Genomic DNA, 21,831 nt, shown 5'->3' with positions numbered 1-21,831 from the left:
AAGTTCTGTCCAGTACTTTGACTGCACATGACAGAAGCAGCCACTGTAGGCCAAGACAGCAAAGTAGAAGTCACTCCTAACAGTTTCTCCAGCTCCTCTTCTTGGCAGGTTACTTAGTCCAAAAGAGGTCTAAAGTTCTGGGGCCAGGGCCCCAATATTTATAAAAATTTAACCTTTGAAGTTTTAGGTAGAAAGTCTCCGAATTCTGTGAAAACCAGTTCTGTCCTCCCTGCTCTTGCTTCACTACAGGAAGTGGAGACAGCATTGTGCAGAGCAGACACAGCCTATTTAGGTGCTAGTGAAAACTCCTCCACTCTAAATGCAGAAAGGTCTATTCAGCCTGGCCTAGGAAAGGCAGTACACACCTCAACCTTGCTGAAAAAAGTGTATCTCGGATAAAGAGAGCCCCCAATCCAGAACGGTAGTGTGTGTCTGATACTACAAAATACATTAATCCAAATAACTGCCCATTTTTTTTTTTTGGGGGGGGGGGAGTTTTATATAGAGCAAACTCCATCCGAAAGTATCGGAGCGCTTTACCTGAGCACCAGTTGCATTACTGTTGGACGCATTCATTTTTAGGCACGGGAAATTAGGTGATTTGACCAGAATCACAGGTTGTTTGAGCCTTCCGGAAGACTCGAACCAGTATTTCGAGCTTCAAAGTCAGCAGTTCTAGCCATTTAGCCACACCCTCAATTGACATCAAATGGGTATTTTTGAACCCCTAGATACTTTAAGGTATCAGCAGTCCAGCTTAGTGGTGTATCAAAAGTCAGTATTAGTTCCCGGGGGCCCAATGGTCTTAGAGGGAACGGATACGATTTGTTACAATTGATAGGCGTGATATTTTAGGAGACATGCTTTCCACTGGTTTTCTAACTGTCCTATCCACAGCTGGAACTGTGGAACACTGTGCAGGTAGGCCTTCAAAAGAGGACAGTCATATAGAGAACAATAATACACACAGGCACACACAGTTTACTAGTATCGGAAGATAACCCACCTGTGAGTCCTCCCCTTGCAGATGACATGTATACAGTATCTGGCTTGTTAGCCGGAGCACAGGACAGCCGACCCACTACATCCCCCCCCAATTCGATCTTCAAACACAGTTCCTGAAGTCCGTTGAGCACACGTGGTATCCTGGTATCAGTCTTTGAGGGCTCAATAGGCAATGTCTTGAAGGTGCCGGTTGGGGTGAGGGTTGGGTTGTAGACTGTAACAATGGTGCTGACTTTTAATGGATGGTCTGCCTGGATGAGTTGGAGTTGGGGGCGAGTCAAGATGCTTCACCCTTGATGGAGAAGATTCTAAGGTGCTGGTATCTTCTTCCACTTGGCAGATGGTATCTCAGTCAGGGTGCGGCAGGTTTCAAAAGTTTGACTCAGATGACACTGAGGGGACCTCTCTGAACCACGAGATATTTCGAGATATTTCCTCACCCCCTTTTCGGCGGTTACCATGGTGCCATTGTTGGTCACTACGGTCCAGGTGCCTGGCCCATGGGCAGTCCAGAATTTTCAAGAATTACTGTCACTCCCGGCCGAAGGAATCGAGGCCTGGCATGGCGTCAGATGCTCGGTCTATGGTACTGCCGTTCTTGCCCCACCTAGGTTTCCTGGACGTTGTAAGGTGGAGGCATCCACCCTAGGCACGTGAGGTTCAGGTCTCTCTGTGGGCCTCTGAGCATAAGTGCCAAAGGAGTTCAGCGTGTCATGCAGTGTGGGGTACTCCTGTACTCCTGAAGGAATTTGTGGAGGTACTGTTCAGGGTCCACATGTTCCACACTGGCAGTGCGTAGCATTTTATGTCCTCATAAACCGTTTCACATCTCTGTTGCCCTAGGGCCATTGGTGGGTGATCCGGCAGTGATGGATCCCACACTCACTGAGGAATGTGGCAAATTCAGCCCCTTGGAATGGTGGGCGGTTGTCACTCTGGATCTCAGTAGGGAATCAGAATTTGGCAAATATGTTCTCCAGGACGGATGCTAAATGAGCGAAAGCAGTTGATGGGACTGGTTCCACGATTGGGTACTTAAAATATGTTTTTCCCTCGGGAAAAAGGAAACCCGGAGGCTGGTGGTCGGTCACCACAGTGAATGGCTGGCCCATCAGGTACAGGTGGAAATGGTTGTAGGCCCATTTTATCGAAATCCCCTCTCGCTCAATTTGAACCTACCTTGCTTCAGTGGAGGTCAGACACTTGCTGGCGAATGACAGAGCTGCCCACCGGCCTGGTTCCTATTCCTGGGCGAGCAGCGCCCTAGACCTTGGAAGAGCTCCGGGAACAGGTCCAGTATCTCATCGACTTGATGCACTAGGGCACTCCTGGTGAAAGATACCAAACCAAGGTCTTCTGCAGTCTGACTGCTGATTAGAGTATCCGCATCACGGTCTATGACCTGGAGGACGGTCATGACCTCCTGGTCCTCTGACCTGACTGGGATGGATATCTTTCTTCTTAGTGGCAGTGGTTTTAGCTCTTATAGGCGAATATCTTGGTCTGGGATGGGGTAATTGGTGCTCAAGGTTGAAGGCGATGGTACTGTTGGAGGCCCATCATGTTCACTGAAGCCCCAGTGTCAACGATTGCTCTCACCTCTGATTTGCTCAATCCTGACCACACATGTGGGTTGTGGCCTACTGTGGTGCTTGAGTTCTTGTGTGAATAAGATTAGGTTTGTGCCCACCTCATCTTCCTCCGTATACAAGTCTTCCAGCCCTTGGTACCTTCGGCTGGCTTTTGAGGTCCTTCCCGCTGTGCAGAGTTTGCGATAGACAGCTGTTGCACTGCTCGTGAAGAAGGCCTTTTTCCTTGGGCATCTCGTCTCCTGCACACTGCTGCCAAATGGTTGGGAGTTCCACCCTTTGCTGAGGTCTTGCCTTGCACAGGGCAGTCCTTTGCCGCATGTGGTTCATGCCCACAGTACCAACACCGTGTCTTGGATGTTTCGGGCCTTGTTCTCTTGAGTGAGTCACTCCGCGTCTTCGATCGGAGAGCACCAGAACGCTCTGATTTGATAGTCCCTGATTTTCCTGAAACGTCTTGAGGGCCTGGTCTTTCTCGCTTGCTCTCTCAGCAGACAGATCGTGGGTCAATGCGAATATGAGTATGTCTTCTAGAGCGATGTGTGGCTGGCACAAGATGAGGACTCTCAGAGTCTTGCCCTGGCACCCCTGAATGATCTGGGCCCTTATCTCTTTTGGCTGGTCATCTGTTGTACATGTGCTAGCCAACTCATGCAGGCAGGCGCAGAACGCATTGATCGACTCCCCTTCTTGTTGGTGTGCCTGACACAACTTGAATCATTCCAAATCATATTTGAGTTGGGGGTCGAAGTGTGCATCTAAGGTCGCTGTGATCCCACTGTTTGGCAGGTGTTTGAACAACTTGAGTATTTAATCTCCTGCATAGTGGAGGAGTAGAAACCTTTTCACTGCTCTGTCGGTCTTCCTCATGGCTAGGAAGTAGTTGTTTAGTCGTTCTATCCAGATCTTTCACCTCGGAGACGCTGTTGCTGGGTCTTCCAGCTCACTGAAAGTTGCTAGTACCCCTGTGAGCTCATGCTGCACTGAGGGTCTTTGTTGGGCTTGTGCCTGGTCCTCATCTGCCATGCTGCAGGTGGGTGATAACCTTCCTTATTCTTCCTGTTCTTCTCTGCCTGTCTGTGCCTCTCTGCATCTTTCTCTTCTTCTTTTCCTTTTATTTCATTATTATGTATATATTTTTTTCTTTTGTATTATTCTCATTCCTCTCATAGATGTAACTTGAAACTGTGTGATGTGGTGCTTTCCTCCCTTTCAGCTACCTTCCCTTGGGGATGCTCCACTAGCTGGTGCTCAGCAGCAACCACTACCCCTCCTGAAATGCTCTTGCTTGGAGGAGGCACCCTGCCAACATCTACACACTCCTTCAAATGCACTCGCGTAGAGAACAAACAAGTGATCTTACTTCCTTCCACCTGGGGCGCCTACGTGTTAGGCTGCTTCACCCCCGCATTTGCGGAATCTGTCCAGCAGGTGGTGTGGTGGCACACACGTGCAGGGCTGGGCTCATAGGGAGGGGGAAGCGCAGGAGTATTGCTGGGCGTCATTCGCAAACCTGGGATGCTGGGAGGGCTTAGTTGGGGGTAGCACTCATCCCTGACGGCCGACATTCACACCGCTCCTCTGTCACTGTTGATGCCGTGGCTGGCCTCCAGTCGACCAGCGCTGTGGCTAATGGACACCCCAGCTTTGGAACGGAGCCTGAATCAGAGGTGTGGAGCATGGATCTCAGTGCACAGCTGGCACTGTAGAAAACTGTGCAGGTAGGCCTCCAAATGGGGACAGTCATATACAGAGCAATAAAACACACAGGCACACACAGTTCAGTAGTATTGGGAGATAACCCACATGCAAGTCCTCCCATTTTATTCAACCTCACAGGCCATCTTGTATCAGCAAGCAGGACTTCCTTCAGGCAGAGTATTCACAGGTCCAGAAGTTTACTGAAACGTTGGTGTCTGAGGTTCTTCTTTTTATACACAGTTGTGCATTTGAAGCGGAGAAAAGCTTCTAGAGGTATGCCTTCGATGTGCACATATGCTTTACCTTCCTGTCTCTGTATGAAGACTAACTACATAGGGTTGGCAAGTCTCTAAAAGTGCCATTTTCAGAATTGCAATTTAAAATCTGACTACATCAACAGTTAGTATTTTAAAGTGTGATTCCAAAGACATCAAACATGAACTGGTTATCTCTTTGCCTTTGGAAATGAGACTTATGTAAGGTAACAAGTCATCACCAAAGTTATCCTAGAGGAGAGATATGCTGTGCAGTAGTGAGAAACGAAGAGTTTTTCACTACCAGGACATGTAGGGCCTTATTTATAAGATACTGACGTATCGGCGTTGATGCATCAGTTTACTTATACCAGCGTTAAAAGCTATTGTGGCCCAATGGATGCGCTATATTTACGATAAAGATGTATCAGAAATTCTGATGCATCTGTTGGTGGAAAAGAGATGGATTACTGAAGTTGGTCGTAAAGCGGATGCAACTCCAGCAATACATCAGAACAAATAGGTAAGTCTAATTGTACAAAGCGCTGCGTCAATCCTTATGCCTGGTCTGAGCAGGCGTAGAGATTTTGATGCAGTCAAGTCGTAGAATGTGAAATGTTGTAAATTTCACAGCGCCATTTCTATATGACTTTTTGCATGGGAATGCCAACCCTGCATACATCATACCTGGTGAAGGTAGAATGCGATGCAGGGCTCTACAAAGTGACGCATTGGACCCATTGCATCTGTTTGTAGATATAAAGCAATGTAGTGCTCTTATTGCGCCGCCACTGCGTAAAAAAAGTGATGCCGCTGTGATGTAAGCTCCTCATAAATGAGTAATGTAAAACTTAGATTTACTTGTCCTGCTTTTCAAATACTTTGCACCCTGCCCTCTGAGCTGTCCAGCGCCTACCGTAGGGGTCACCTATATGTAATAAGAAGGAAGGTTTAGGTCTGGCAAAAGGTTTCTTTTGCGTGGTCAAAATGGCTCGTTAAACTGCACTCACAAGCTCTGCAATGGCAGGCCTGCAACATGTTTAAAGGGCTATTTTATGTGGGTGATACAATCAGTGCTGCAGATGACTAATCAAAAAACTAAGATGGTTTAGGCTCCAATCAGTAAGGCTGAGCCCTATACAACAATGAACACCAAAATGCCAATACTGATATTTAATTTACTCGTTTATAGCGGCGCATAGAGTTGAATCAATGTCACCATGAACACTGTGTTTCAATATGATTTAATCACAATTTATTCAGAAGCTTACACATAACTCAGGTGAAAATAGATTGATACATTTAAAACTTCAAACAAACACAACAATACCTTGTTCTAAACCAAAACACCACAAATACATTACAAATTTTTGACAAACTTAAATGTAATCACCTCTCTTTCAAACTCAATCATCCACGTCTCATCCACCATTCAACTCAACCAACCGCTGTCTCCAAACCATACCCAATTCAACAAAACCACAACCACACCTCCTTTCAATATTTCATATTTGTACCCAACATAAGAGGACAAACAAAGAACGAAAAGCCAAACAGGAGTAAAATAAATTTCAATTACAAATATTGACAAATTTTACATTGATTTATTCACTTGAGTGGCCAAAAACAGACAGGTCGACGCGTTTCGAACCCCAAGGACTGTGGGGTTCTCCTCAGGACCAATAAGCTGGAAGAAAGCAAAAGACACCTAAGTCTGAATAATTAGACCAACTTCCAAAAATCCACATCCCTTCTATTCTACCTCATCCCACGGAGTCTGCTTACCTTATTTGATGCAGTGAGATCAGCTGATCCCTGCTTTACTTCACTCAAATTACCTACAGGACAAACCTGCAAAAAAACAGCTAAGTGTCAATAAAAAAGTCCTCTCCAAGAAAAATGCCAGTCTTTAACTTTGAGATGAATCCATCCCGGGCTTTTGATAGCTGGCTTCACATCAAACTACGGCTCCCAGAGGACAGTGGGACTTAGGAATTCGAGCAAGCTGCATCGGCGGTTAAAAGACTTCCGGTTCCTAACGTGGTCGCCGCATAGTTAAAGGCAGCTTGGAACAAGGAATCTCAATGAAAGAGAAGGCTCATTTCAAAGGTACATGCACACACAATTTGATGTCTAAGGCAATTTGTGCCCCATCCTCTTTGTATTCCCTGCAAATATTTTCAAGTAGCTTTTTCTCTGCAGCTGTTGACCATTCATGCATGAGTTGACCCTTTGCTCTCTACTTTTGATTGTTGGATGGGCGAAGGGCTGCCGCAGCTTCTCTTGTCCCTTGACCACTTTGCCTGGTGTGGTTGCTACTGGGACCCTGTTCTGAGCTGACCTCTGGGGGCTCTGATTTGCCATTGAATTAGCTGATGCCCTTATTATTCATGGACTGTTAATACTAACCATGCCTGTGTTAGGAGGGGGCCACCTGGCATAGCTTTGGTAGTGAGGAGCTCAGTTATAGTCAAACACAGCAATGCTGAATTGCTTTCATATGATCCCCCCTCCCCAGATGATTAGGTTTCCAGACACCAAATTCTGCTAAGGAAGCATACCACTATTGGCTTTGAGAGGGCATTTGCACCATTCTCTTAAACTTCGAAATATCACTGCCAGTGGTCCCTCTTTGACTTTACATATCGTACTCTTTACCAATGACAAACAACCATTACAAACCTTAGTGAATAGTTAGACCAACATACCCTAAATGTTTGCACCAGAAACTGCACTGCATGATGATATAAGGGGGCCAGCGGTGCAGTGAGACATGGGCAAGAGTGCAGCCAAGAATAGAAGATGTGGCACTATGAAGGAGTCTTGATTGGTGCAGACACTCAAAGATAGCTCCGAAAAATTACTATTGACCACTATGGAAGGGCCTGTGGCCCTTACTGTGCTAGATTAATTTGATGTGATCCTCCAGGCTAACTTTGAACCTTTCACTGCCCTGGCGCAGAAAATCGATGTTGTGGTAGTGGATGTGGGGCTGCTTCAAGTGGATCATAGGAAGCTCTCAGAAAGACTGACCGAGCCACTGTGAGTCCAAAAGTATCAGACCTACAATGACAAATGAACAGACTTCGTACTGATTTCCAGATACAGCAAAACAGAGACGAGGAAGGATGTTTTTGTTTGAATAATATCAGGGTTGTAGGGATTCCAGAATGGATATAGGATCCATCTGTGGAACTTTACATCAAAGAATGGCTTAATGTGACTGTTCTCTTGGGCACACTTCTCTATAGAGAGGGCATATAGAGTCCCAACATGCATTGTTTCTCCTGGGGAGCCCACTCAAGGCTAAACTGCACAATTACAGATTAGAGAAAACATTTCACAAATTGCTTAAAAGCACGGGCCATGGGCTGTTGAGGGACACTTAGTGAATATCTCCCCTGACTATACTACCCTAGTGTAACACAAGTGTCAAAGTTTTCTGGAGGTCAAGTAATTCGGGACATCACTCTGCACATCTTATGGCCTCATCTACCCAGCGAAATTGCATGTAATGATTGAAGACAAAACCTTACTTTATGTCCCCTAACATTACTAGACATGGCTTGAGTTAAAAGGACATACATTGACTAATATGAGGAACTGCATGGTGAAGTGTCCAAGGTAAGAATCCAAGAGAAAGGGGCCCTGGCACTTAATCAAAGCAGGATACCAGTGAATGAAACAATCTAGCACAGGTAATCCCCACAGAAAGCGAGCCTCTTCTTCGGATGTTTGCCAGTGAATCTGACAAGCAAGATAATTGTTGTCTTCACCTTCCAGTGGGGTCACTCATCTCCAGGAGGCCCCCATGCTACTCCCATGACAGCAAATAACACTGTTAGACAACGATTCTCAATAGGTGATCTAAAATTGTAATAGGAAATCTCCTAACATGAATATTTATGCGGAGCAGAGCTCTAGGTACGATGTTGATGGTAGCTTCTCCTTTCTCTGAATGACTACACTGGGAGCTGGACAGTGAGGAGGTATGCCTCTGGATTCGACAGTGAGTCTTTGCCCCCCCAAATGTTTTTTTGTAAACATGCACCCACAATTGCTTTACAGTTAATTTATATTAATTATTATTAACTTTCGATGTTGAGCTGGTCGTGGCATTTTTTCGGCATTACTGGGGAATGACGGAGTATTGAGAACCATATCATCCATCGCTTCATATTTATATACTTTGTATTTTGCTGTCATATTGTGGGAGTAGGCATAGATGTGCAACACCCAGTAAATAGATGGCACATCATAGAAACCTGGGCATTATTGCCACTGCTATTGCTGGTCCCTGTATTCTTTTGTCATGATTTCCTCTTTTTTGGCCCTTCTGTTTCTGTCTCTCACCCTCATTTCTAGACATTGCAAACACATTCTGATCCCTTAATGGCATCCCCAGTAACCTGCAATATTGAAGATACACATTTGTTAGAAATGGGATTTCTGGTTGGTTAGGGCTTGCGCCTAAGCCAGGCAGAAACCACCACTCTAACATTGGTGGTCAGAGAAGGGGATAGGACTTGTGTTTGCCCAGTACCACAGCGACAGCTGGTTGCCCTACAAACTCTACATTTAGATAATCACAAGTTTGGGGATTATTTTTGCTGATTTGTTTTCTCTCCTTGAAGTGTTTTTTTTTGGAAAAGTATTTTCTTGTTGCACTATGGATTGTGTGTCTTGCCAAAGGTAAAAACCAGAGAATCTGAAGGACGAGATTGCCCCTATGCTGTGTGTTGCAGGGGTGGCCTGCAGTGGTTCATTAATTGGCAAGGAGTTACTAGCTTTGGATAGTAGATAATACCCCGGGTGCAGTTTTAGTTTTCTGGATTCCCCAGTAAGTGTGGGATCCAGTGGTGGCACCAATATAGAGCCCAGTGTAGGAAGTCCCATTCCCAGAGCCCAGAAGATGGTACCTAGTTCCCAGTTAGAGAAGTACAGGTTGAGATTCAGGGGCAGTAAGAAACTGTCTCACCAGTGGATGAGAGTTGTGATGCACTAGACAATAATTGGGTGTGGGTGCTGTGATCCCAGGAAACCTGCACGGGAGGCAGGCCTCTGCATGTGTGTTAGAGGATCTGAAGAGACATTTGGGAGTGATCTTAAAAGGAGTGGGTCAGGTATCTTCTGGACCTGCATAATGGAAGAGGTTCAGAGTATCCCAGTTAGGTCCCGGTGTAGTGGGAGGGGTGTAGGGGCTCACGTCCTGCCTCTGCGGAAAAGGAGTGAGTGTGGGGCTGCGTGTCCAAAGGTGCCCGAAACCCAGTCTCAGGGCCTGCATGGTTCCTTAGAGGGAACACTAGGTTGGGGGCCTACACTGTACTGGTATGCCGTTTGCGGGGAATCTCCCGGTGTCTAGAGAACGTGGAGCATCTGTAAACATAGCTCCGGTGGTTCTGATATATGGCAGTGCCACTCCTAAGTGGAGGGTGCAGAAGTCCAGAAGGAGGGGTGAGAGAGTGGGAGAACCAGTGGGTCAGGGACCAGCCAGAACGGCTGAGTCTCCTTGAAGTGACCATGGTGACACCACTTCTGTCTTGGGGGATCGCCATGAACTGTCAGAGGGACAGTGGTGAGGGGATCTGCACCAGGAAGACTGTCACACAACACATGAGAGATGTGTTACCCTTGGGGGCATGAGTGCTCCCCAGGGAGTCCTGGTGCACCAGGTGGTTGTTCAACAACAGGGTTCCGTCCCTGGGTTGGGAGGCAAGGTTCAGGTGTTTCCTGACCTGGAGGAAGGGCAACTGTGATCAGTTTCCTGAAAGGTGTAGCTTCTAGGAGTACCACTCCAGTTGGGAGGGTACAGGACTCTGGAAGGGCGTGCAGAGGGAGGGAGTACTTGTCTCTGACCCCGGTGCGCATTGCATTGCATCAGATCACAGTAAAAAAAACGGTGCATCAACTCCCCACACAGTAAGAAACCAACGCATCACCTTCCCTGCAACCCTTTTGTTTGTTTTGCGTTACACATCCCAGATTTGTAGACCAGTTGCCGGAGAGAGGTCCTGAACGGATGGGTTAATTGTATTCTGAGGTTGCCTCTCACAGGAGGAGAGTGCGGAGCCCCAGGTTGGAGGATCAGTGCTGAGAGGAAGAGTGGAGAATGGTTATTATGTGCCAGGGGTTACTGCCCCCACTCTGTGGATTGGCAAGAACCGGAGGTCTCTGAATGGCCTATGGCCTGGCCCTGATCATGGACAACTAGGAAGTACCAGTGGGGTAGCCTAGTTGGGCCTAAGAGTTTTATTCAGAGGGAACCACAGGGGTTTAGAGAGGTGTCGACCCGGGGGGTATGCCTGCAGTTGCAGGCCTACATCTGTGTTCTATCACCCGAAGCAGGGAAGCCCATCAAGGGAGTGATGGGTCTACCCTGCATTTTGGCTAGAAGGGGGTTGTGTTGGACTTGGCCCTTTTTGCAGGGTCATCCCTACATTTTTTGCCTTTCTCCCTGCCCTATTTCTGACATGGTGTTGGTGGCTTTAGGCCTGTGGGCACTTTAGCACTGCTGTCCAGTGTAAAGTGTTTGCACTCTCTGTGTTACATTGGTGAGATTGGCCTGCCCTCCCATAGGAATGCATTGGGGATGCCCAGATCAGTCTCTCAGTGGTAATTCCTGATATGGGAGGAGCAGAGTGGTTGAGTTTAGTATGTAAGGAGTTGTAATAATAAATGGTGCACAATGGTATGCGCAGAATTATTATGACTATTTGGGAAATGGCACTTTTAGAAGTTGACATTTCTGTATGCCATGTGTCTGCCTGTCTGATGTGAATTGCATGTCTGGCTTGTGAGTGACAGGGGCTGGGAGGTGTGTTTGGCTCCAGGAGGGGTAACGTGAGTCAGCAGTAGGCTGAATGGGATATCTGTGCTGGGAGTAGTGGGAGGAGTAGTCCCCTGACCCTGAATAGGACTGTGCCCAGCCTCGACAATGCTGGCTCCACCCCCTGTGGCGTGTCTGATCACCTTGCACCCACCTGACAAAGGGGAGGAGGAGCTTAGAAAACAAAGTGCTCCAAATCCCCCCTGTACCAGTTGCATCTGGTTCCCTAAGCCCTGCGCTGCAGACAAAGAGATTGTGTGGTATAACTATAGGGGCTGTGACCCCATGAATGGAATGTGTTTGTGCTGTTCCTGATTTGGCTGGGGCGTGCTGCTCCTGGGGCCCAGGAGGAATCGCCATCAGGGCTTGCCTGTCTGGGCCCTGCCTTGCCCCCTTGATCTACAAGACTTTTTAGGACCCTTTGCGCCCTGTGAACACTTTAATTTTTACTTTTCCAAAGAAAAGGAGCATGAGGGCTCCACAGCGCTGAGCTGCAATCCTTCCAGAGGGAATTCCAATTAGGGATTCCCCTAATGGAGGGGAGAAAAGCAGGAGCCTACCCCGCATTTTGCCTGCTTAGCGGGAGCCCACCCAGCAGCTGTGTTTGTTTTGAGCAGGTGCCCACCCCGCAATTCTCTTTAATGGAAGTGGGAGCCTACCCCGAGAATCACTGCCGTGGCCCGAGTGAGAAAGGCTGCCGAACAGGAAGTCAGCCAGCCGTGCCTGACTGTGGGTGGGACCTGCCAAAGGAAGTGCGGCCAGAAGTCGGAAGCCTTGTGTGCTCCACATCAAAGTCCCAGGTCACAGGAGGGGGCCCGGGTGAAGTGAGGAGAGAACCTGAAGTAGAATCCAGGCTGTAGCCCACCTCGCGCTGGACGGTGCTGGATGAGGAGCGGGAGCACACCCTTCCTCCGTGCACGCTGAGAGGAGCAGGAATGAGAAGACTACCCCCTTGCAGAGAGCCCGGCGAGTAATGGATGGCTTGGGGGAAGAAGACTCAAGGCCCAGTATTGGTGCCTATTTCTCGAGCGGACCCGCAGGAGAGTGGGCCGCTCCAACAAACCCCACATTGCTTCTAGGGCCCCTGTGCGGGCCCAGAGGGTCCAGAGGGGCCAGTGCCCCTTCCAGTTGTAGTATCTGGGTGGTCCCACAAGAGAGTGGGCCTCCCAACGACGGGGGCATATTTGTTGTTAAGAACCCCGTGGGGGTCCAGAGGGCACAATAGTACCGGGCCCCTTTAGGGATATTATTACAGCTGTGCCGCCAAAGCGTGCAGCTGCAAAGTGGGCACATTTGTTCTTAGGGCCCCAGGAGAGGTCCAGAGGGCACCAAGGTGCCTGTACCTGTCTTGCCTATTCACAGCTGCACCGCCGTGGCAGGCAGCTGCATCATTGCCCACATTTTGTTGTGATGAGAGTCCCTGAGTGGGACCTGCCAGGCTTAATTTCTTATACCAGCTGCACCACAACAGCGCTGGCAGCTGCAACAAGATGGGCATGTATTTTAGAAGTCCCCGAGTAGGACAGGAGACGGCACATTGGTGCAAGGCATTCTTTACTTCACAGCTGCATGGCAGGTAGCGTCAGCTGCAATATTTAGGCCAACAGTTCTTTGGGGGCTGTTTTAAAGAGATAGGAGTTAGGTACACTCCTCTGCCCCAGCGCAATTGCGCACTTGTTAACTCTGCTGGACTGGCAGCCACCCTGACATTTTGGACAAAGGGCATTTGAGCCCTCTGAGAAGGCCAGTTGGCCAGGGAGATTGTGAGGTTAATAGGGCACCAATCCCTGATGTGAGTTATGTGGTGCACAGGAAATGTGATTCATGTACTGTAATTTATGCACTGTGATTTATGCCTCTAGTATTTATGTATAGTAGGATATTCCCTAATATGAGGTTCCTACTAATGAGGATACTGCATAATGTGTTTATGCTTGTGAGGTTATGGTCTAATGCGTTTAGGCTGGTGAGGTTATTGCATAATGTGTTTATGCTCATGAGTTTGGCGCATAATGTATTTCACGCCTAATGTAATGCTGCTTGCATAATATGAGTTATGTTGCAGGAGATGATGCGGAGTACAGTATGTTGCCAGTAGTTACTGTTTTATTTCTACATTTACTATTTGTGCTTTTGATGGTTCTGACAGTGGCATAATTGGCCCTGTCAGGTGTATATAATCCCCTGTAAATATTGCCTAGTGCCTGTTGGTGTATATTGTTGGATTACTATTCTAATGAGTTTATGATAATACAAACGCCATTTTTATATATAACCTTGTGTGGATGTCCTTTTTGTGGTGTGCCTAGTGCATTGCTGCTGAGTGTGTGTGTTGCGCAGACGGTTTACACATTGCCTCTGGAATAACCCTGACTGCCCATGCCAAGCTAACAAGGGGGTGAGCAGGGGTTATCTTCAGCGTGTAACTTCCTTGCCTTGACTAGAATGGTGGTTTCTGCCTGGCTTAGGCGCAAGCCCTAGCCAACTAGAAATCGCATTTCTAACACCGTGTAACAACAGTAGTAATAATTATACTTTCTTTCTTATCATCATCAGCCATGAAGTATTACATAATGCATTCCTTTCTTAGGCGTAGAAAGATGCTTATAACAGCGCTTACATAGAATATACAGCACTGCACCAACTTACTCTATATGTGACTCTCAAAACGCTGATATTGCTCACATGTTTTGGACTAGCCCAGAGGCAATGTTGTTGTGGAAGGCAGTTAATGATGCCCCAGCAACTCTCACTGTGAGGGAAAAACCATGCATTATGGAAGCTGGTTTTCTGGGACTATACACGCGTAGACCTGGCATTACTCATAGCTAGTATAGCCATTGCAATGAAGTGGAATGATGCCCATCTTCTTTGTCTATCTTGTTGGTACGCGGCCACCCTGATATGGGACAAGGCTGAGACGGTTGCACTCCATAGAGAGAAAGTTAGAGGCTTGTGTACAGTCTCCATGGCACAGGTGTGGGACATGCTCCTTAAGCATGGGCGAATTTTGCGAATCTGGCGTTCGCAAATTTTGCGAATTTGCGAACTCGCAATCCGCAAAATCCGCGAATTCTCGCGAATTTGTGGATTTTTTTTTGTGTTCGCAAGGATTTCTGCCAGTTCACAAGGGTTTTGTACCAGTTCGCAATTGCGAACTTACATGTCGGCTCGCAACGGTCGCGATTATGTTGTTTCTACATCTGGTTCATCATCACAGGTTCCCAGCACCCTCTGTTTCACCCCTGCCACCCTTTGTTTCACCCATGCCACCCTCTGGTACATCAATGCCACCCTCTGGTTCATCATCACTGCAGATTAGGGGGGGAAAAAGCAAGCACACCTGCCCTGCTTCAACTGACATGAATTAATTTGGGGTTGATTTATTAATGTGTCACTGTTATAAAATTCCAGTCTGGCACCTGCTTCCTTATCTGTAATTTGCTTTCTCTTGCAGTGCAATTTTTTTTCCAGGACCTTTGTGGCCTACTTGTAGCGATTCTATGATCTGGCTGTGAGGGTCAGAGCAGGGTCATACAATTGTTGCAACTAGCAACTGAACTCTGGAGGGGCCCCAGTCAGGAAGCACTACAGGGAATGGTTACTAATGATGAATTTGAACTTTTGCACCTGCTGAGTGCTTTCAGTTTAGCAAAACTCGTTTTTCTGCAGAACAGCATTAAAGCAACTGTAATGCCCCAAACAAGCTTACTTGTGAAAGTTGATTTCTAATCCAAAAGTGATCCAAAGAAAGTCAAAAGGCCTCAAATCCAAAAAAGTGCAGGCAAATGTCAACCTGAGGAGTTATTCTCATAAAAATCATCATTTTCAGAAGGTCTATGCTGCTTGCTCGTTGATTTCTTGTGCAGAATTGCAATTTTTGTAATTTCGCGAGTGCGAGATTGTTGCTGCCCGCCGCACCTACATGTTCGCAATTGCGAACTTACACTGCACGCCGCAAAATTGTATCACCAAGAAAAAAAAATCCGCTGCGTACGAATTTGCGGATTTTCAGTAAATTCGCGAGCGTTCGCGGATTGCGAATTTACCGAAAATCCGCAAAATCCGCGAGCGGAATGGATTTTCCGCCCATGCTTAATGCTCCTTCATGAGCTGCAGGTCCTTTCTGAGCGATCTGGCAGGGTCTCCTGTTGTGTAGCCTTTAAAACCTGTCCCCTCAGGGCTTGCATGCACAGTTTACTGCCACATTGGCTTGGGAATTACAGTTACTTGCCAAGCCTGAAACTCCCCTTTTACTACATATAGGTCACCCCTAAAGCAGGCCCTAGGTAGCCCCCTGGGCATGGTGCGGTAAAAGGTAGGACTTGTGCCTTTATTGTGTGGCATTTGCTGGGAGTACCAAAGTCTTTTTTGGTTACTCACTACAGTGAGGTACACTCCTCTCTTAGTCTAGCATTAGGAATTCCTTTATAGGTATTTAAGTGTTAGCTCCTGATCTGAATGGAGTAGCGTTGCCATGTTTGGTATGTCTGGCAAAGTGGTGATAAATCCTGCTTACTGGTGTAGCTTGATTTTACATTTCTATTTTAGAAATGGCACTTTTAGAAAGTGTCAATAACAAAAACAGTGGTCCCTATTTTTGTTATAGAAGTTTACACCCCAGGGCTCCTTGACATTCAGGGTCTCCCTGTATCTTTAAAATACTTTTAGAAAGTGGGCATTTCTCTTTGCTTATGACTCTTGTGCTTTGCAAAAGATAATCAAAGGGCTTGTGTTCCTTAGTAAGGTAGAAGAGTCAAGGGGGCACAGATTCTCACAACTGTAGAGTGTGCCTATGTCGGGGTAATGGGAGTGGACAGTCAGCATGACTGTTCATGTTGCCCTCAGACATCCCCTAGAGGATTTCTTGCTTTATCATTGGGCATTGCTCCTCGTTGGGCCGGGACTGCAATGCCCAATGCGTACCCTGAAGGGTTACTCTTGCGGAGATCTTTTGTAGGGTTGCCGTATATGCAAGTGAGGGGGGTTATTTCTAAAGTGGGTTGTGTGTGAGGTTAAAACTGGTGAGGGGATTTCCTAGCACTACACTTTATTAAAAGGAATACCCTTCCAGAGATAAAAATCCTAACAAGGGCTGTGGCTACCTTGGGATTTAGTAGGAAACCCGGTAGTCAATCAGGTGTGGAGACAGGGAAGGAAAGTTACGCTTTCTGTCTGCAGAGGGGGACCTAGTGGTGGTCACTCCTCCAAAAAGATTGTGTTGTCAACATGTTTCACTCCTATTTTGGTCGTAGGGATCCGGGGCGCTTCATCAGACAAAAAACAAATATAGTGGAAATACTACCCCATACAGAGCGGTGTCAAATGAAAAAAAGTGAAACACGTGTCAGGGGTTGCTTTTATTTATTTCCGGTTGGCTTGGATGGTATTTACCAATCCAAAGCTGTAATACTGTGCCTGTAGTGGTAAAAGGCTTTGGCCATTTTACAGCTTGGCAAGGATAGCACTGTGCTAATCCGATGCTTAAAAAACTTTGCTGTAGAAATGGTAAAAGACTTTGTCCCTTTCTATCTTGCCGTGGATGGCACTGTCCTAATCCTACACTTAAGGGCTTTGATAGAAAAGCAGACATTTGAGGTAAGAAAATTTAGAGTGTCACTGGTGTTGAGAGTGCTCTGTACTGGAGCTGTATTCCACTTAAACTTGAGAACTACCCAGAGTTCTCTGCTTTTTTTTGCATCATTTATGTGTCACTCTATGCCTGAAAGGGAATTGTTTTGACATATATATATATATATTCACTGAAAAAAACATAGGTTTTAGGGGCATGATAGTTAGTTGGACATTTTACTCATACAAAACCATAGAAATTCCCCTGCTATAGTTAGTTCAGCTAACTATAACTCACGCGCCCGCAATGCACTGCTGATGACGTCACATATTACATCACTCATGACATGGTCATTGGCATCACTCATGACATCACTGATGACATCTCAAATGACATCACTGATGACATCACTGATGACATCATCCTTGTGATAGAGTGTCAGACCTCCTCTCACCCTAATATAACTTTTGATACACACACTTAAAAATACAAACTAACATTTTCAAAACAATGGACATACCAATACCGGTTACAACACACCTATTCAGGAATTCCAAGATCTACACACACACATCCACTCATTCACCAACAGTCCCTATAGAGTCACTCATACACGTACTCACTCATCATATGTACTCTTCCACCTATACATCCTGTTACACACCGCCACTCCTCCATAGAGTTACTCACACACATATTCATACATGCAAACAAAGTATCAAACATCCATTTACTTGCATATACAGTTATACACCCACTACCACACTTACTTCTACAGAAACCTACACATACTCTTAAACAATCGCTTATAGAAACACCTACTTATTTGTACAGGATTTCTTCCAATCTCTCACTCTCACATATACTCACTTATATACACCAATACTCACATATACTAGTTTAAAACATATGTAGTTACTCATACAGACACTATTGAGACAGTCATTCACTCACTAACACACCCATACACATACTCATCCACCTATACAGTCCTGCACACATGTTGTCTTCAACACATACAAACATTGAGTCACTCATTCATGCATCTATGCCCTAAGTAATACCCCCCACTGAACCATTGAGACACTCGGACACTCATACTGATACTCAAAAAAGGAACTAATAACCCATATAGACACTCATGTAGTTACTCACCAACCCATGCAGCCACTTATACACAAAGTGAGAGACTGATGCAGATATTTACATATTTAAACATTACTCACTAACCCATATATTCACTAAGATACACTTAATCAGCCAGTTATTCAATCAGTTTTATAAAAAAAATCATCCATTTAGATACTTATATGCCCATCTATTCATCCATCGACCTTGAGATATATACATACATAAAACATATTTAATTTTCATAAAAACGCACATTCACTGGATGATGTCATCAGTGATGTCATTTGAGATGTCATCAGTGATGTCATGAATGATGTCACTGACCATGTCATGAGTGATGTAATATGTGACATCATCAGCAGTGAATTGCGAGCACGCAAGTTATAGTTAGCTCAACTAACTATGACTGGCAAATTTCTCTGGTTTTATATGAGTCAAATATCAGTGATGTTTGTGTAGTGAAGGGGTCGTGCTGGCAGTAGTATTTTAGGGTTCAGGGCGGTGCAGTGGTGTTTGTGTAGTGTAGGGGGTTGTGCTCAGGGTAGATTTAGGGTTTGGGGTAGTGCAGTGGTGTTTGGGTAGTGGAGGGGGTAGTTTTTTAGGGTTTAGAGTAGTGCGCCTAACCAGCCACAATATCCGTGGACAAAGGGGATCCTGACTCTTTTGAACGCTCCACCAATTGAATAATTTGGGTCTAGGGCCCTACCACTTCCAAGACATATCAATTCCTTTCTTGGGATCCCTCATATACTTGGAGAAAATGGTACAGAGCTTCTCATCAATTTCATGTGTGTGCCACCTTGCCCTTCAGTGAGGTCCTGGGGCATTCTCCCCTCATCCTATTCCAGGGATGCCCGAGTCCATATCCTCATTGTAGGAGAAATTGTCCTCCGATCCACCCTCTCCCTCTAAGGGAAACCCGCCGTCGGGGTCTACAATAGTGGTAACAGCCTCACAATTTTTTCTTGGCTCCTCCTGGCAGGGTGCATGTTTTAGCGTTCGCGCACTATTGAGGAAGGTCTCCGTAAATTGATCAAATACTTCCAAGTGCCCTGCGTTATGCGTAACGGCCCTTTTTTCCCCATCTGGGAGCTACTGGGACTCGCCACCACCAGATCTGGGTCACTGAACACGCTAGGGATGCTTTTCACCAGCTTATCATCCTGATCCCTAATAGGATCCTTCGCCCTAGAAATACCCAGAGAGAGGGCTTGGTTCACTTCTGGAGGAAGAAGTTAGGGGTCATTCCTCCTCCACTTCCTGGTAGGAGGAGTAAAAATGGTCTTCTGGAGAAGACATGATAGCAGAGGGTGTGAGCACAGAACAATTGCCCTTAAAATCCTTAAGGCAGCCCCCTCTCCGGCTCTTCAACAGCAGGGCTTTCCTCGAAACTGTTATAAGAATAGACTGAGACGCAATATCAATTACCACCACCAGGTGGCGGTCATCACTAACATGTCCGTTAAGGGAAATCACCGTGTAGGGGTGTCAAAATTAGGTGAGGGTTGGTCGGTAATCAAGCAGGCACTAAAGGAGTGACCGAATTCCCAAACGCACGTTAAGACCAGCGGGAGCGCTCGATGGAGCTGCCTCACTCAGACCAGACGCGTCTGACAGGATGTCACTGCGTGCAGAGCGCACAGTGGGAGAAACTGCGAGGGGGAGAACACGCTCGGGCAAGAGACTGCTGTGCAGGGAATATGAAACAATATCAAGGCAATAATGCTAATAATGTGCACAAGAAACCGCTATACAAACAGCAACAACATCAGATTAAGCCAAGAATTTCAGGAATGCACTTAACTGATGAGCAGTGAAGAAAGAGGAAGTGGAAGGGACGTCACAAAATTATATACGATGGACTGTGATATGATTGGACTATAGTTGCTTTGGAGACTACCCCCTAATGGTTTCTGGGTTGTATAGTCTTTTGTTTAATGATTGTTGTGCTACGTTTTCTTTGAACTGCTAGGCAAATAAAGTGAGGAAAAATATGCAGAATCCTCGCCTCCTTCCTGCCATAGAATTCATTAAACTTTATTCAATCTGATTTAAAAACATAGAACATAAAAGTTTACATAAAAACAGTAAATCCTCTTTCCTAATACAATACAGTGATAATTAATTAAAACCAGTAGGTAAAATCAGGTGTTACAAAGCCCGGTTCAGAGCAACTTCAGGTTAACAGAATCGTAAAGTTCAATGTTTCGCAAGATCAATCTCATGTACTTTGTGTAAATACGCAATAAGGGGTCCAAGTAAGATGTAACACTCCAATACCTGACCAGTCTGCACTATACTGCAGAAAAGCTAAAAATAAAAAGTGTTTTGCACACTTATGTCATTGTGCTATATGTGGGCTACATCTGGGTTGATATTTGTGCTACATTTGGACTCTTTTTTCTCTGGTGGCCATCTTGGGAGAACTTATTTGTTAACAAGTTTCCTAATTTCCTCATTTACTGCAGTCTCCTCAGTAAGAAATGCTTTCAGTTTTTTACTTTGATTCCATCAAGAAGGCATTCAGATGTGTCACACATTTGCCATAAATTCAGAATGTAAGCACTCTAGTTGTTCATTAGATCACTGTAGTAAACTACTGCTTACCAGGGAGTTAACTGGAAGTCTACTGCTGGTATTGAAAGTGATTGTTTCAGTCTGCATGTCAGATTGTTCTAATGAAATAGAAGAAGATTTGAGATCTCCCTTAAAACATGCCCTACATTTTCGTTCTGCAGCACTAACCATAATTTCTATGGCAAAATGAACCCCCTCATTTTGTTCCTTTTAAATTAAATGTTTTAAGTGTTACCAGTTTATTCCAATCAAGATAGCTTCAGGTGTGCCATCATTTTGTCATAAGGTAAGACTGTTAGATCTCTAATTGTTCTTTGGAACACTCTAGGAAGCTGTAGTAGAACACAAAGGCATCAACTGACAGGCTGCTCCTGTTGAATATAACAGAAAGATATTTGAGATCTCACTTAAAACATGTCCTAATTTTTCATTCTACAGCACTAACTATAATTTCTATGATAAAATGAACCCCCTCATTTAGTTCCTTTTTGAGTTAAATGCTTTAAGAGTTACCAGTTTATTCTAATCAAGATGTCTTCAGGTGTGCCATTCTTTTGTCATAAGTAAGACTGTTAGCGCTCTAGTTGTTCTTTAGAACACTCTGGGAAGCTGCAGTAGAACACAAATTCATCAACTGACAGGCTGCTCCTGTTGAAATATAACAGGAAGATATTTGAGATCACACTTCAAACATGTCCTAATAATTCTTTCTACAGCACTAACCATAACTTCTATGACAAAATAAACCCCATTATTTTGTTCCTTTTTAAATTAAATGTTATAAGTGTTACCAGTTTATTCCACTCAAGATGGCTGCAGGTGTGCCATACTTCTGTCATAAGTAAGGCTGTTAGCACTCTAGTTGTTCTATAGAACACTCTGAGAAGCTGCAGTAGAACACAAAGGAATCAACTGACAGTCTCTGCCCTTGTTTGATGTACATGTTTTACTGAGAATGTCAGACTTCATTCTCACATAGCTGCAAAGATAATGTGAATTTAGAGAAAATATGCTCTTATTTTAGCTTCTGGAGCACCTTCCAAAACTCTATGGGACAAGCATGTGAAAATAGTTTTCTCTCAAACATGATTCATGATATCCCAGCAGAAGGTTTTTCACAGGGTAAAATCATCTTAAACACACAACAATTCCTGAAATGAGTATGGTACCATCAAC

The sequence above is a fragment of the Lissotriton vulgaris genome, chromosome 8, assembly GCF_964263255.1.
Source record: "Lissotriton vulgaris chromosome 8, aLisVul1.2, whole genome shotgun sequence".
In the NCBI taxonomy this organism is placed as follows: Eukaryota; Metazoa; Chordata; class Amphibia; order Caudata; family Salamandridae; genus Lissotriton; species Lissotriton vulgaris.
Note: the sequence above shows the minus strand (reverse complement) of the source record.